The sequence below is a fragment of the Loxodonta africana genome, chromosome 13, assembly GCF_030014295.1.
Source record: "Loxodonta africana isolate mLoxAfr1 chromosome 13, mLoxAfr1.hap2, whole genome shotgun sequence".
Classification (NCBI taxonomy): Eukaryota; Metazoa; Chordata; class Mammalia; order Proboscidea; family Elephantidae; genus Loxodonta; species Loxodonta africana.
This window is the reverse complement of record NC_087354.1, coordinates 41,278,569-41,295,677: the sequence shown is the minus strand read 5'-3', so window position 1 is coordinate 41,295,677 and position 17,109 is coordinate 41,278,569. Positions and strand designations below refer to the sequence as shown.

The window sequence follows — 17,109 nt, the reverse complement described above, 5'->3', positions numbered from 1 at the left end:
CTAAATGCCTTGGCTCTTTTTGAAAATAGTTCTAAAAATATACAATATCCTTAAAGCATACTCTCTGCAAAATCCTGCAGAAGGTATGAGATATAACACTGCCCTCCACACAGAAGGAACTCAGGAAATAGCTGGCAGATGAATAGGAACATAACATTCAATATTAAACACCAAATGAAACAGTGGCTCAGTTTTCCATCAAATATAGAAAAGAAATAGAATAGCATTTTAAGTAGTTTTCAAATATTAATTTCGGATGTTTATCTACATAAAATGTAGAGTATAAAAGAAGAAAAAAAAGTGCCAAAAAGCATATAAAGAAGCAATAAAAGGCATTCCACTGCTAAACAGAGTATGTCCCACCAGAAACACAAAGCATTAAAGAGCTCGGCTCTAGGGATTAAATCAAACACTAGGCTCTTCTCTAGTGATCTAACTAACTAAGCAAGTATCACAAAACTATGCTGACAGAACAGAAAATAAAAGAAACAATGTAGGCTCATCATAAATTTTTTTTTTTTATCTTTTACATTTTACTACGGAAATTTTCAATCACACAGAAAAGTAGAGAGAGCAGCATGACGAGCCTCACATACACACCACTTTACAATTATCGAGGTAGCCTTAAGAATTTAAGAGATCTGATGAATTTCCAATGCAACACAATTTCCAAAACAATGGCGATGATAGAAAGGCACACGCTTTAGGCTTACCTCTTCCAGATCAGCCTTTGCCTACTTAACGTCACTTAAAGCATGGATTTCCTTTCCTACTATTTATACTCCATCATAAGGGAGTGGGCTGCACCAGTTACTGGGCTAACATCTTCATGTCAAAAAGAACTACAACGGAGGCAGCAAGAGATACAGTAGCTACAAAAGGACCAATCTCCTGATGGCTTTTATTTTCTACTTTATCAACTGTAACATATACAGCATATAAAATACATAGTACATGTACATATCTTGAGTATACAGCTCAATGAATTTTTACATATTATTCATCCATGTAACTACCAGCCCAATCAAGATAAAGGCTTCGTTGTGTCCTCCCAAATGTAACCATTATTCTGATGCCTATCATTTAATAAGACGTTTTACAAAAACGCTATGTTGGTACAGCTAGCCAGCCAACGCCATTCTGCCAATTTGCTACTAAAATTTATCCTAACAATCTGTTTGTGTAGCTAGAAGAGGAGCAGAGATGTCAGTTCACCAGGATTTTCCAGATGATTTTTTTTTTAATATGGAACAATTTTGGTCAAACGCTGAACTATGAGGACTTCCAGACTACTGAATGCCAGACTTAGAATGGGACTTTACTATATCACTTCTCTTGTGAGAGGCCTGTAGATAACAAAGTTGGGTAGCCCTAAACAGACTTCCACCCATTATGCAACTGAAGCAGTTGCCAAAACAGTCCATAAACTACAAATACCCAACTTGTGAACCACAGACCTGGCTACTTCATTTGAACTGCCACATCAGACAACTCACAGCGTTCAGGCAGGACGAGTACCCTTGGCCTGCTAAAGACAGTTACAATCAACAGCTGTGGGTGGGCAAGTGGTTGGTTAGAGAGGCTTCTGAAAAACTAGGTGTTTTCCATGCATCTGGAAAGGTGTTTATGTTTGTAGAATCAACATCTTAGGAATGGCAGGGACCTTAAAAAAAAATATCTAGTACAATCCTAGTACTGAGTCTATGTCATTGTGTGCCGTAGAGTTGATTCCGACTCACAGGCCTTCCACGGAAGGTGGCATGTTGGACAGGACATGAACTTTTGAAGTCTGACATCACCAGCTCAGTTTACTTCTGAGATTCAACCCCTTCCAGCCCTATGACCTGGGCAAATAACCTAATATGAACCTTAATTCTCTCATATATAAAATGAGAATTATACCAATTATACTACCTACCTCACAGAATCATTGTGAAGATTAAATGTGATAACCTATACAGTGTGTACCACGTATCAAATTCTAGTTCATTCCCTGATCTCAAAACTTACTATACGGCCACGGTAGTCAAAACAGTCTGGTACAACAACTGACACATACCAATGGACCAGAACTGAGAACCCAGAAGTAAATCCATTCAGCTACGGACAGCTGATCTTTGACAAAGGGTTGAAGTCCATTCAATGGGGAAGAGATAGCTTCTTTAACAAATGGTGCTGGCGAAACTGGATATCTATTTGAAGAAAAACAAAACAGGACCCATATCTCACACCATACATAAAAACTAACTCAAAATGGATCAAAGACCTAAATGTTAAACCTAAAACTATAAAGTTCCTAAAAGATAACACAGGGACAAAGCTAGGGGTTCTAATTTATGGCATAAATAAGACTATCAAACATAACTAAAAATTCACAAACGCCAGAAGATAAACTAGATAACTGGGGCCTCCTAAAAATTAAATACTTAAGCACATCAAAAAACTTCATCAGAAGAGTAAAAAGAGAACCTAGAGACAGGGGAAAAATTCTTGGCAATGACATATCTGACAAGTGTCTAATCTTTAAAATTTACAGAAAACTTCAATGCCTTAACAACAAAAAGCCAAGCCAATCAAAAAACAGGCAAAGGACATGCGCAGACACTTCACCAAAGAAGATATTCAGGTAGCCAACAAAAACATGAAGAGATGCTTGAGATCATTAGCCATTAGAAAACCCATTACCGTAGAGTCGATTCCAACTCATACCATAGAGTCGATTCCCTATAAGACACAGTAAAACAGCCGCGCTGGGCTTCCAAGGAGCAGCTGGCAGATTCGAACTACCAACCTTTTAGTTAGCAGCCGAGCTCTTAACCACTGTGCCTCGAGGGTTCCCATTAGGCATCAGATAGATGAAAATCAAAACCACAATGAGATACCATCTCACCCCAGCAAAAAAAAAAATGGCACTGATCAAAAAAACAGAAAACCACAAACGCCGGTGAGGTTATGGGGAGACTGAAACTCACACACTGATGGTGGGACTGTAAAATGGTACAACCACTATGGAAGACGGTAAGGCACTTCCTCAAAAAGCTAGAAATAGAAACACATATGATCCAGCAATCCCACTATAAGGTATTTACCCTAGAGAAATAAGAGCTGTGACACGAACAGACATATGCACACTCACGTTCACTGCAGCATTATTCACAATAGCAAAAAAATGGAAACAACCTAAGAGTCCATCAACGGATGAATGTATAAATTGTGGTACATAATACAATGGAATACAGTGCAACAATAAAGGATAATAAGTCTGTCGAACATTTTACAACATGCATGAATCTGGAGGACATTATGCTGAGTGAAATAAATCAATCACGAAAGGATAAATACTGTATGATACCACTTTTATAAAAAGTTTAGAATAAAGTTTACTCACAGAAAGCAACATTCTTTGATGGTTACCAGGAATGGGAGGGAAAAGGAGGGAGAATCACTGTCTAGATAATAGACACGTGTTAATTATGGTGATGGAGAAGGAAGTCAGCACAATGTGACCAACGCAAAGGAAGACACTGAGATGTATGCGAGAATAAAGGACAACTACAGTAACACCTATACTATATACCATATACAATTCTGCAACAATAGTAATACTAACCTAAAACCTGTGAATAGTTACCTAGGTAGATATACATGTTATACAGATGTTGGACGGCACATGGGCGTGCGTGCGCGTGTAAATATGGAAACAACCTGTTGCTGCCAAGTTGATTCTGACTCACAGCGACCCCATGGGACAATGTAGAACTGCCCCATAGGGTTTCCAGGGAGCAGCTGGTGGATTCAGACTGCTGACCTTTTGGTTGGCAGCTGAGCTCTTAATCACTGCATCACCAGGGCCTCATCTATGGGTATAGTTGTGGGTAATTATATACACATATTTGTATGTGCTGCATGTGTATCCATATATATAATAGAACACATAAGAGGCACTGTTATGGGAGCTTCTCAGGCATAGCCAAACACCTCACAGGACTGAGTTACTGGGCTTGAAGGCTAAAGACCATAGTCTCAGGTGACATCTAGCTCAATTGGCATAACATAGTTCATAAAAATAATGTTCTCCATCTCAGTTTGGTAAGTAGTGTCTAGTGTCTTAAAAGCTTGCGAGCCACCAGACAGCTTAGATACAACTATTGGTCTCTTCCCATTTGTAGCAAAAGAGAGCGAAGAAAAGCAAAGACTCAAGGAAGAAATTAGTCCAAAAGACTAATGGCCTACACAAACCACGGCCTCCTCTATCCTGAGACCAGGAGAACTAGATGGTGCCCGGCTACCACTACTGACCACTCTGACCAAGGACATAATAGAACGTCGCGGTTAGAATGGAAGGAAAATGTAGAACAAAACTCAAATTCATAAAAAAGACCAGACTTACTGGAATGACAAGAGACTGGAGGAACTGCGGAGACCATCACCCTAAAACACCCTTTCAAACTGGAACTGAAGCCACTCCTTGAGGTCACCTTTCAGCCAAACAATACATAGGGCTATAAAATAAACAATAACATCCATGAGGAATGCGCTCCTCAGAGCAATCAACTAAACTGTGCTCCTTAGAACAATCAACTAAATGAGAACAAACAGGCAACATCTGCCCAAAAGCAAAGATGAAAAGGCAAGGAGGGACACGGAAAATTGGAGGGATGGAAATGTGGAAGGCCGGGTGGAAACAGGGAGAGTGCTGACACATTGCAGCGATAGTAACCAATGTCATGAAACAATATGTATATGAATTGATGAAAGGAAAATTAATTTGCTATGTAAACTTCCACCTAAAGCGCAATAAAAAAAATTTTTTTTTTTTTGGTTCAAATGTCTCCTTTTATCAGAAAAAATACTGACTAGACAGAGGACTGGCATTACAGCCCTTGAAAATCATACTGTGAGGGCCACCTCTTTTCTCAACCAAACAAAAATACAAAAATGTCTGAATTCACTCTCCAATATCCTGGAAAGAAGTCCCAGTTTTCAAACTAGAATATGCATATCTCTGGGGGTAAACAAAGTTTTCCAAGAGATACGAAAGCACGGGAGTCAACTTCCATAGGAAGCCCATTAAAATCCGTTGCCGTCGAGTCTATTCCAACTCATAAAAAAAAAAAAACTTTTTTTACTCATAGCAATGCTCTATCAACCCTACAGGAGAGAGTAAAAATGCCTCATATGGTTTCCAAGGAGTGCTTGATGGACTCAAACTGTCCACCTCTTGGTTAGCAGCCATAGCTCTTACATTACACCACCAGGGTTTCCCTCCACAGAAAAGGGGTCAGTAAACTACAACCTGTGGGCCAAATTTGGCCGACTGTCCCTAAAGTTTTATTGGAACACAGCCATGCTCATTCATTTGTGTTTTCTCTATGGCTGTTTTCACACTACAATGGGAGAGCTGAGTAGTTGTGACAGAGACAATAAAAAAAAAAAAAAAAAAAAAGAGACAATATGGCCCACAAATTCTACCATCTGGCCCTTTACAGAAAAAGCACACAGATCCCTGCTTTATTCATTTCAGGAATGAAGGAATTTCAGAAATGCGAGGTTGGTCTAACATTTAAAAATAATGTACGCCATTTCATACATACCTTATAGTTTTAAAAAAGCTTATTTGTATATTTTTAAAACATCATATTCCCAAAACTTTTTGGGAAAAGTGGAATGGGTACAAGTTCAAAAGAAAAAGGAAAAATATAAAATGGACAAATTCCCAGAATGATACAAATTACCAAAATTGACTCAAAGAAAACCTAAATAGAACTCTATCAAGTAAAGAAACTGAATTAGCAATTACAAATCTTCCCAGAAAGAAAAGGCCAGGTCCAGAGGACTTCGCTGGTAAATTATATCAAACATTTGAGAAAGAAATAGTACCAATCCTACACAAACTCTTTCAGAAAACAGAGCAGGAGGGAACGCTTCCCAACTTCCTTTATGAGAGTAGTTTTATTCTGATATTGAGACCAGACAAAGACATCATTAGAAAAGAAAATGTCATCTAAAGTACAATTAAAAAAAAAAAAAAGTCAGACCAATATCCCTCACGAACATAGACACAAAAATTCTTAACAAAATATTAGTAAATCTAACTCAGCAACATATGAAAAGTATTATACACCATGACTAAGTGGGGTTCATTTCAGGAATGGAAGGTTGGCTTAACATCTAGTAACACTGCTCGTCTGGTTGATACGAACAGAAATATGACACATCTTCCACTTTGCATTAATTACAGGATCTCAGGAATGACAAGGATCTAAAATATTTTCTAGTCCCGTGTTATTCAAATTACAGTTCATGATCTATTAGAGGTTAGAGTCAATTCAGCGACTTGCAACTTTTTTTTTCCTTTTAATGAAATAAAAAATGTCAAAAGGCATCACCTGTAGAAAGGATAAATAAACTTTTGTTGTGTGTGTGTCTGTGTGTGTGTGTTCCTGCTCCTGTGAGCAGGGGGCACACTGAGTCATGATGTAAAATGTATCTAGTTGTGGGTCACAGGTTAACAAAGTTTGAGAGATACTTTTCTAGCCTCACAGCCCTACCCCTACAAGGAGACTCCACCAAAATACTCTTAGTAATCAAAAGGGCATGTTCTTTGCAACTATTTTCACTTCATACAGAGAAACCAGCAACTGGGAAAGAGTTCTGTGCTCAGTACACCTAATTTGTCTTTCCTATATAAAGATTAAGATCCCTTAGAAGTTTCCGTTTGAAACACTGATCTGCTCAGAGACACTTACGTTTTGGTGGGATTAAAACCTATACTTGGCAGACATCCAAATGAAGTTAGTTTAGTCTGTGGCTAGGGAAGAGAACAAAAACCACTCTGGTTCTTAAGTTCCTCATCTGTAAGCAGAGGAGAAGACTGCTAAAACTCCTTCTAGGCCTAGAATTGGAAGATAATTCAAAAGCAAGCGGCCAAATCAGCAAGGACTCTGCCTCTCACACATCACAGCAATTTAACTACTTAACATGTCAATTATTGATAAGCACAATCAATATCACAACAAGTACTGGTAACAAGAACCGCGAACTTACACCAAGGGCAGGAAAGAATCGAGAGGGAAGTTCCTGAGATTCAGCAGAGGATGCGCCGTAGCGTGTATCATTAACTTCTCAGCCATCCTTGTCTCCCAGACCCCGGCTCACCTCTGTCCTCAAGCCATCAGTTCATGGGTATGGCACTCTGCTCTTCCCTGCTCCCCTATCCCACTGTGCAAAAGGAAACTGAAGCACGGAGCAACGAGTGAGCTGCAGCAGCCACCAACAAGGCTGGACTAGGACCTCAGGCCGCTAACGCCTCCTACCTCATGCAAGCCATTCCCAGGCTATTTAGAATCCGCTGTCCTCGGCCACCCACCTTAAACCAAACCCCATGGGCAACTCCTAGTACCTGGCCTCCATATCATTCATACCGATGCGGCCTCCAGCTCCCACCCACCCCAGTAAAGCTCTATAAGGCCTGGAACCCCGAAGCCTGAAGGCAAACACTGCTGGCCAACCACGGAAGCCCCCGACCACGGGCGCTCACAAACCGGCCGCCTCCCCTCGCTCCCACCTCCGCGCCGTCCAGCCGCGCTTCCTCCTCACTTCACACTGAGCCGACGGCGCAACGCGGGAGGGACCCAAAGACTGAGGGGCTTCTTCTCCGCACCGACCCCCAGAGCCACGGCATCCGCCGCCGCCACCGGAACCGCCCGGGCGTCTACACGCCAACAGCGTGAGGTCACTTCCGGCGCGACGCCTTGGAACTGGGGGGCGGGCGGTTGAGGGTGAGCGCCCGGGAAACTTGAGAGCTGGGGAGACCGCGGCAAGGGCTGGCCATGCGGCCTCCCGAAGTCGCGCCTGGGCGGCCATTTTGCGTGCTCCACCTACTTACTTACATCGGGTGGAACCCTCGCTGGAGTCGGGATCCTGGTTCTCCCTTCCCCAGCCCCGACGCCTGGGAAACTCCGTTTTCCTTTGTAGGCTCTAAGAAAAACTTGGGCTTCCTCACCCACCGCTTGCGCCAATCGCCAAGCTTGAGCGAAGGACTTTCGGGGTGCCTGATGACGCGGGACCCCATCCTTGCTCTGTCGCAGCTGTAGGATTCAAAAAGTAGGTCAACCTGAGGACAGGTTAAAGGAAACAAGAAATTCCTTCTGCGGCTAATCCTCAGAGTTTATTAGCTCAGCCCTTTTGGGGAGTTGGAGTCAGCCTCTCTATGCTTGCTTGCCTGTCCCTGACTTCCTCCTTCCCCTCTAGCCTGTCCTGGTACACAATAAAGTGTCACCCTCCGTTCTCCTGCCTTTGGCATTTCATAGTCTTAGCAGTATTAACTTTGAAAAAAAACATGGCTTTAGAGCCAAGACTAAGTGTAACGAGGAGTTTTCTACCTTAAAGTTTGCAAGGCATCCTTAAAGCCTGACGCCTGGTTTGGGAACCACTGTTTGTGCAGGCTGCATGGACTAGGGCAGTGGTTTCCAAAACTGGCTCTACAAAATCAGTTGAGGAACCTTATAAAACTTTTATTTTGCAGGGGATCCTCGCCCCACCCCCCCCCACCCCCCATCGCAAGAGATTCCTTTTTAGTAGGTCTGGAAGGGTGCTGGCATCTATTTTTTTAAAGGTTCTCTCCAGTCAATTCTGTGCATACTCCAAGTTTGGGAGTCATTGCTACATCAGACCCAGGGTTGAATGCTAGCTCTTTTTTTTTTTTTTACAAACTATACCTATGAAACACAAGATAAACTGGAGATGATAGCTGACAAAGTTGCTGTGAAATTGAATGAATAATGTGCACCTGCTCATAGTTGATATGCCTAAAAATGTGGTTAATTCTCTCGTACATTCCTTTGGTTAGGGTTTTATAGTCTACTCCAAACAAGTTTTTAAATTCACAAGGCCCAATCTTCAATCATGAGATTATTCTTTACTGCAAGCATTGCTGTAGCCACAGGGGTCAGTTGGTTATGTGATGTTACGTTATGTTACGTTACATTATTATGTTGTGTTATGTTATGCTCACCATTACAGACCCATCCACCACTTGTCTGTCAGTTTGGTATACTGTGGTGGCTTCTGTGTTACCGTAATGCTGGAAGCTATGCCACCAGTATATCAAATACCAGCAGGGCCACCTATGGTGGACAGGTTTCACTGGAGCTTACAGACTAAGACAAACTAGGAAGAAGCACCTGGCAATCTACTTCTAAAGAAGTCTACGAGAGCCAAAGAATAACCTTGAGCATATCCCACCAGAATTTAGAGACCATCTCAAGAAAGATTTGACACATTGAACACTAATGACCGAAGACAAGACGAAGTATGGAATGGCATCAAGGATATCATATGTGAAGAAAGCAAGAGGTCATTAAAAAGGAGAGAAAGAAAAGACCAAAGCACATGTCAGAAGATACCCTGAGACTTGCTCTTGAACATAGAGTAGCTAAGCGAATGGAAGAAATGATGAAGTAGAAGAGCTGAACAGAAGATTTTAACGGGCAGCTCAAGAAGACAAAGTATTATCATAAAATGTGCAGAGACCTGGAGTTAGAAAACCAGAAGGGAAGAACACACTCAGCATTTCTCAAGCTGAAGGGACTGAAGAAAAAAATTCAAGCCTCGAGTTGCAATACTGAAAGATTCTATGGGCAAAAAATTGAACTGCATAGGAAGCATCAAAAGAAGATGGAAGGAATACACAGAGTCACTGTACCAAAAAGAATTGGTCAATGTTCAACCATTTCAGGAGGTAGCATGTGATCAGGAACCAATAGTACTGAAGGAAGAAGTCCAGGCTGCACTGAAGACATTGGCGAAAAACAAGGCTTCAGGAATTGATGGCATACCAGTTAAGATGTTTCAACACACGGATGCAATGCCAGTAAATTTGGAAGATAGCTACCTGGCCAGCCAACTGAAAGAGACCCATATTTGTGCCCATTTCAAAGAAAGGTGATCCAAGAGAATGTGAAAATTATCAACCAAGATTATTAATATATGCAAATAAAATTTTGCTGAAGATAATTCAGAAACAGTAGCAGCAGTACATCAACAAGGGACTTCTAGAAATTCAAGCTGGATTCAGAAGAGGACATGAAACAAGGGATATCATTGCTAATGTCAGATGGATCTTGGCTGAAACAGAGAATACCAGAAAGACGTTTACCTGTGTTTTATTGACTATGCAAAGGCATTTGGCTATGTGGATCGTAACAAGTTATGATTAACATTGCGAAGAATGGGAATTCTGGGACGCTTAATTGTGCTCATGAGGAACCTGTATAAACCAAGAGGCAATTGTTAAAAACAGAACAAGGGGTTACTGCATGGTTTAAAATCAGGAAAGGTGTGAGTCAGGATTGTATCCTTTCACCATACTTACTTGATCTGTATACTGAGCAAATAATCCAAAAAGCTGGACTATATGAAGGACGTGGCATCAGGGTTGTAGGAAGATTCATTAACAACCTGCGATATGCAGATGACACAGCCTTGCTTGCTGATAGGAAAGAGGACTTGAAGTACTTACTGATAAAGATTGAAGACTACTGCCTTCAATATGGATTACACCTGAACATAAAACAAAAATCCTCAACTGAACCGATAAGCAACATCACGATAAACGGAGAAAAGATTGAAGTTGTCAGGGATTTCATTTTACTTGGATCCACAGTCAACATCCGTGGAAGCGGCAGTCAAGAAATCAAACAATGTATTGCATTGTGGGCACATCTGCTGCAAAAGTCTTCTCTGAATTATTAAAAAGTGAAGATATCGCTTCGAGGACTAAGATGTGCCTGACCCAAGCCATGATATTTTCAGTCACCTCGTATGCATGTGAAAGCTGGACAGTGACTAAGGAAGACTGAAGCAGAATTGATGCCTTTGAATTATGGTGTTGGAGAAGAATATTGAATATACCATGGACTGCCAGAAGAACCAACAGCTCTGTCTTGGAAGAAGTACAACCAGAATGCTCCTTAAAAGTCAGAATGGCAAGACTTCATCTCCTGTACTTTGGACATGTTATCAGGAGGGACCAGTCCTTGGAGAAGGACATCATGCTTGCTAGAGTAGAGGGTCATGGAAACAGAGGAGGACCCTCAACAAGGTGGATTGACACAGTGGCTGCAACAGTGGATTCAAAAATAGCAATGATTGTGAGAATGGCCCAAGACAGGGCATTGTTTTCTTCTGTTGTACATATGGTCACTCTGAGTTGGAACCGACTTGATGGCATCTAACAACAGCAGTCCCATCAGCCTTGCACAGGGCATGCCTTATAAAAACAAACAAATCCATTGCCATTAATTGAATACCACTTGTCTTAGTCATCTAGTGCTTCTATAACAGAAATAACAAGAAAAACAAGTGGATGGCTTTAACAAAGAGAAGCTTATTTTCTCACAGTAAAGTAGGCTAAAAGTCCAGGTTCAGGGTGTCAGCTCCAGGGGAAGGCTTTCTCTCTCTCGGCCTTCTCATCAGTCTTCCCCCAGACTAGGAGCTTCTCTGGGCAGAGACCCTGGGTCTAAAGGCCGCACTCTGCTCCCAGCACTGCCTTCTTGGCGGTATGAGGTCCCCATGTGTCTCTGCTCACTTCTTTCTTTTATGTCTCAAGAGAGTGTCCCAAGACACAATCTAATCTTGTAGGCTGAGTCCTCCCTCACTAACCCAACTGCCCCCATCTTCCCCTATTAACATCATATAGGCAGGATTTACAACATATAGGTAAATCACACAATACTGGAAATCATGGTCCAGCCCAATTGATACACACATTTTTGGGGGGACAATTCAATCCGTGACATCACTCATGTCAACCCTGTATGTTACAGAGTAGAACTAAATTCATAAGATTTTCTTAGCTGTAATCTTTACAGAAGCAGATTGCCAGGCTTTCCTTCTGCAGTGCTGCTGGTTGGTTTTAAACTGCCAAGCTTTTGATTAGCAACTGAGCGCAAACCGTTTGTGCCACCTAGGGACCTCCTGCCTCATAGTAGATGTTAAAATAAGTGTTGAATGTATGAAGGAATTGTCCTAAGGCTTCCTACATAGACTTTCCCCAAGGCTCAAACTGAGAAGTTCTAGGCACCTCTGAAGTCCCAGCTGGTGAGCTATTAAACCTTGGTAAAGCAGTCAGCAACTGCCTTAATCCACTATCTGCTCTGTCAGCCCTGAAGAATTGCTTGATTTACAGAATTATGCTATGTTGTATTTTGACCTAGAATTCATGGGCAGATCAATCACCCAGTGTGAAAAGCATTGTTGAGTTTCTACTGTGGCCTGAAGGGTGTGACAAATAATTTCATAATTGGGAAGGGAACATTCTTTCTCTAAACTGCGTCTACATTCTCCAGGGCTAGTCATTCTGAGAATTGAGAAAAGGATTGTTTCTGTTTCTGATTGAACACAGAAAAGTCGTTCTCGTTAAGTTCATTTGGAAACCAAAAGCCAGTGGTATTCTACGAAGTTTGTTAAAAATGCAGATTCTAGTCCTCCCTCTGAGAGACTGATTCAGTAGGTCTGGGGTAGAATCCAGGAATCCAAGAAACAAGAGCCAGGAGAATAGCATGTCCTTTGGACCCAGGGTGCCTGTGCTGAGAAGTTCCTTGACTGGGGAAGATTGAGGACAAGGACCTTTCTCCAGAGCCGACAGAAAGAGAGAAAGCTTTCCCCTGGGACTGACACCCTGATTTTGGACTTCCAGCCTACTGGGCTGAGAGAACAAACTTTGTTAAAGCCATTCATTTGTGGTATTTCTGTTATAGCAGCACTAGATAACTAAGACAATACCTAAAAGACTTGAAAGCAGGAACTCATATACATGTACACCAATGTTCATTGCAGCATTATTCACGATAGCTAAAAGGTAGAAACAATCCAAGTGTCCATCAAGAGATGAATAAAATGTGGTATATACCTACAATGAGAGGGGAGTGCAGAGAGGGGAGAATAGAGCTTTCCAGATGTGACATCTGGGCTGAGGTTCAAAGGATGAAAAGAGATTAATCAGGTGAAATAGGGAAGACGGTCATTCCTGTAAATGAAGTGTTATTATTGCCAAGAAATGTGAGTATGCACGACATAGCCAAAGAAATGCAAGTAGTTCAGCTTGGATAGAGCATATATGTAAAGGGAAGAAGTAATGATAGGTTAATTTAGAAAGACAAGCAGAGCCAGATAATAAAGGGCCTTCTGTGCCCTAAGGAGCTTGGATTTTATCCTAAGTACAATGGGAAACCAATGAAGAATTTTAAGCAAGAAAATGTCTTGGTCAGATTTGTATTGTGGAGAATGTACTTGAGAAAAACAACTGGAGGGAATAAGACCAAATGATAAATGATAAGAACTCAAACTAAGGGAGTAGCAAGTGGGATTAAAAAGGAGAAGACACAAATTATAGAGAGATTTAAAAAATAGGATCAACTCCCAGGTTTAAGGCTAAAGCAAAAGATTGGTGGTGCTATTTCCTCAGATATGGAAAATGAGAGGTTGTGGGTAAGCAGTAATGGAGGAGTAAAAAGGTAGATGGTAAATTCATGTCTGTATGTGTTGATTTTGAGGTACCTGTGGGGACAGTTAGCATCAGAAATGGGGAGATTTGCATAGACCCCATAATTTAGATGGCCCCTACTTCGTTTCTCTTCTATCCAAGCCTCTTTCCCTGTTGGACAAAGAGGACATGACTACCCAGAACTCACACACCCACTTCCAGATCCTGCTACACTGCAGATTCCTAAAAAAAAATCCCTGAATTCCGTCTTAAATGTCCCCACACCTGCTTCCAGCTCATGGACAAGCTTCTTCCCCAGGTCTGTTCTGAGGATGGACTGCCACCATTGTGCACGTTCCTAGGCCCAAGGAGTAGCCAAAAAGGTGTCTGCTTGGGAGGAGTGTGGATGGAGCTTGGGAAATCAGGCTGGGGTCTTGACACATGTATCCAAGAGGTCTCTCACAGTGTGGGGTCGAACACGGGTGGGAAGAAAAAGGGACAGGTCAGGAATCTTCATTTTATACTCTTGCCCTGGCCATGCACATGTTACAGGTGGGCCTGCTGTAGGACATTAAGTGGGAGATTTGGATGTGTGGATCTGGGGTTCCGGAGAGAGGAGATTCGGAAGTCATCAATAACAAGGCAATTATTAAAGTTCTAATAATGGGCAATATGGTCCAGGGATAGCATATAGCATGAGAAGAATCAAGAGCTAAGGACAGAACCCTGATGAACATCAGCATTTAAGCAATACACAGGAAGAGAACAATTCAGAGGAAACTGAGGAGCAAAAACTAGGAATACAGAAGAAAACCCGGCAGTGGGTGATCCCAAAGAGACAAGAGAAGTTTTTTGAGAGATGGAATCCAACAGTGCTAGATGTTGCAAAGAACTCAAATCAGAGGAGGACTGAAAATGTTCTTTGGTTTGAGCAACTAGGAGGTCACTGGTGATTTTGGCAGAGATTTTTTTAATGTAGTAAAGGGGTCAGAAATCAAATGTCAGTGGATTGAGGAGAGAATAGGAGGTAAGAAAGTAGAAGCAGTAAGTGTATATAACTTCGAAGAAGTTAAAGGGAAGAAGCAACAGACAATAGCTAGAGAAGCAGGTAGAATGGGATGACAGTTTTGTGACAGGGTTTACTACTCAGCAAATCCTCTTGAAGCCTTCCTAAAGTCCCAAATTAAAGAATTCTTCCAGGTATTGTTGGTTATCTGAACTGGGTAGATCTTACCAGACCACTAGAATCAAGTTTCTGGGAACCAGTGTAGACAGGACCAGCGGGCAGATAAACAAATGGAATCTCATAAAAACCAAAAACTGTTCATCAAAAGACTTAACCAAAAAAGTGAAAACCAACTGGGAGAATATCTTTGGAAACCGTATATCCAACAAGAATCTAATAACCAAAATATATTTAAAACTTCAATGGCAACAAAATTATAAAATGGGCAAAGGACTTGAATAGATGTTTCATCAAAGAGGACATTCAAATGGCCATCAAACACATGAAAAGATGCTCAATATTATTAGCTATCAGATGCAAATCAAAACCACAGGGAGATACCATTTTACTCCCACTAGAATAGCTAAGATAAAAAATAGAAAATAACAAATGTTGGGGAATTGGAACCCTTACCTATTGTGATGGGAATGGAAAATAGTACAGCCATTGTGGAAAACAGTGTGACAATTCCTCAGAAACCTAAAGATAAAACTCCGATGTGACCCCGCAATTGACTCCTAGGTATGTACCAAAAAGTCTTGAAAGCAGGGACTCAAATGGAAACTTGAACACTGATGTTCATTGCAGCACTGTTCACAATAGCCAAAAGGTAGAAACAACCTGAATTCCTATCAACAGATGAATGGATAAACAAAATGTGGTATGTACATACAATGGAATACTACTCAGCCAGTAGGAGAAATTAAGTCTTGATACATGCTACAATATAGATGGAGCTTGAAGACATTATGCTGAGTGAAATAAGTCAATCACAAAAAGACAAACATCCTCTGACCTCACTTATATAAAAAGATAAGAAAAGGCAAATGTTTAGAGAACAAAGTTTATTAGTAGTTACCAGGGCAGGAGTAGTAGGAAAGGGGAAGTTAACGTTAGGGAAAAATGACATTGATTAAGGATGAGGTTGTACAGCCAATTATTGTAATTGCTCTCAATAAGTTGTACATCTGTAAAAGTTGAATTGGCAAAAGTTGTGTGATAGATATATTTATAAAACCAGCAACAACAACAACAACAAAAAGAGAGTAGCTGCTGAGGCTCCTTATGTGCAACCAAAAACCTCATGGGATTTTATTCCTAAATTTAGGGCCATGGTTTCATGGGACATCCCAGTTAAGTGTTTAGTGCCTCTGTTCTACCTCCTAGTTCAATGAATAGTGCCTGGGGTCTTAATAGCTTGCAGGCCACCATCCAAGGCATAACAATTGGTCCATATTCATCCGAACAACAGAGGAAGGAGAGTCAGGAATAAGAGGAGGACATGGAATGTGTGGCTAACTGCCTCCATTAATAACTGCCTCCTTTGCCATGAGACCTGAAGAACTAGATGGTGCCTGGCTACCATTATTGAACATTTTGATCAGAGATTTCATAGACAAATCCTGATCAAAAGGGGGAAAATGCAGAACAGAATTTCAAATTTTCATAGACTCCAGATTTCCTGGAGCCATGAAGATTGGGTGAACCCCTGAAGCTATTCCCCTGAGATAATCTTTAAACCTTAAACCAAAATTATCCCCTGAAGTCACCTTAAAACCAAACAATTAGTTTAGTGTAACTAGTAGTAAAAAAAAAAGGTCTTCCTTGAGCCATGAACTCTCTTAAGAACTATCTATATAGGATCAAATTGACAACAGCTACTGGAAAGATTAGATAGGAACCTTAGGGGACAGTGAGATTATGTTAACGGGAGAGAAACAAAGAAACGGAGGGTAAGAATGGTTACACATCTTGAAGAATCAATGTCACTAAATGGTACGTGTAGAAACTGTTGAATTGGTGTATGTTTTGGTGTTATATTCTCAATAACAATAATAACAAACTAAATAAAATCACGTACTTTTTAATAAGCCTCTCCCCATTTATGGAAGGTGGCGTTTATTTAAACAAAACTTGCTTCTGCCTTGGTGGGGGCCATACTAGCAGTCTCACATGGACATCAACTGTCAGAGAATTAAGCAAATTCTTAGGCCAAGAATACCACAACACTAATCTACAGTTCTTGACAGTACATTCCGTGGAGTTCTAGAATATTAGAGCTGAAAAGAATCTTAGAAATCATCTACTCCCCTTCTCCCCCCTCCCCCATACACACACACTGTTGTGTAGGTATGGTCTTAGCAAGTTAATGGTGGGTCCAACATTGGAACTGAGGTTGCCATTATGTTTATGTAAGAGGAATGTACATCCCAGTTTACCTGGAAAAATCACAGTTCATGCCTGTTACTGTGGCATAATTATTAATATCACATTATATTCTCAAATGTGTTCTGGTTTAAATGATAAATTCTATAGTCACCCTACTATATAGCATAGGCTTTGGGGCTAGGTAAGCATTATTAATTTCTTAACCTAAGACTATATTTTTCTTTTACGT

General features: G+C 41.1%; 1 protein-coding gene across 4 annotated transcripts in view; it reads right to left on the bottom strand.

Moving 5' to 3' along the window:
- The window catches only part of EDC3 (enhancer of mRNA decapping 3), a 63,381-nt gene extending 55,654 nt beyond the window's left edge, over positions 1 to 7,727 (bottom strand). For 2 of the 4 annotated variants that reach the window (XM_003413821.4, XM_023552907.2), the window contains exon 1: positions 7,568 to 7,727. The gene's annotated coding sequence lies outside the window, so the exon portion shown is untranslated. Of the gene's footprint in view, positions 1 to 7,047; positions 7,237 to 7,567 lie in introns of all 4 variants that reach the window. The other 2 variants (XM_064267274.1, XM_010593749.3) reach the window with 2 other exon arrangements.
- Between the last annotated feature and the right edge of the window lie 9,382 nt (positions 7,728 to 17,109).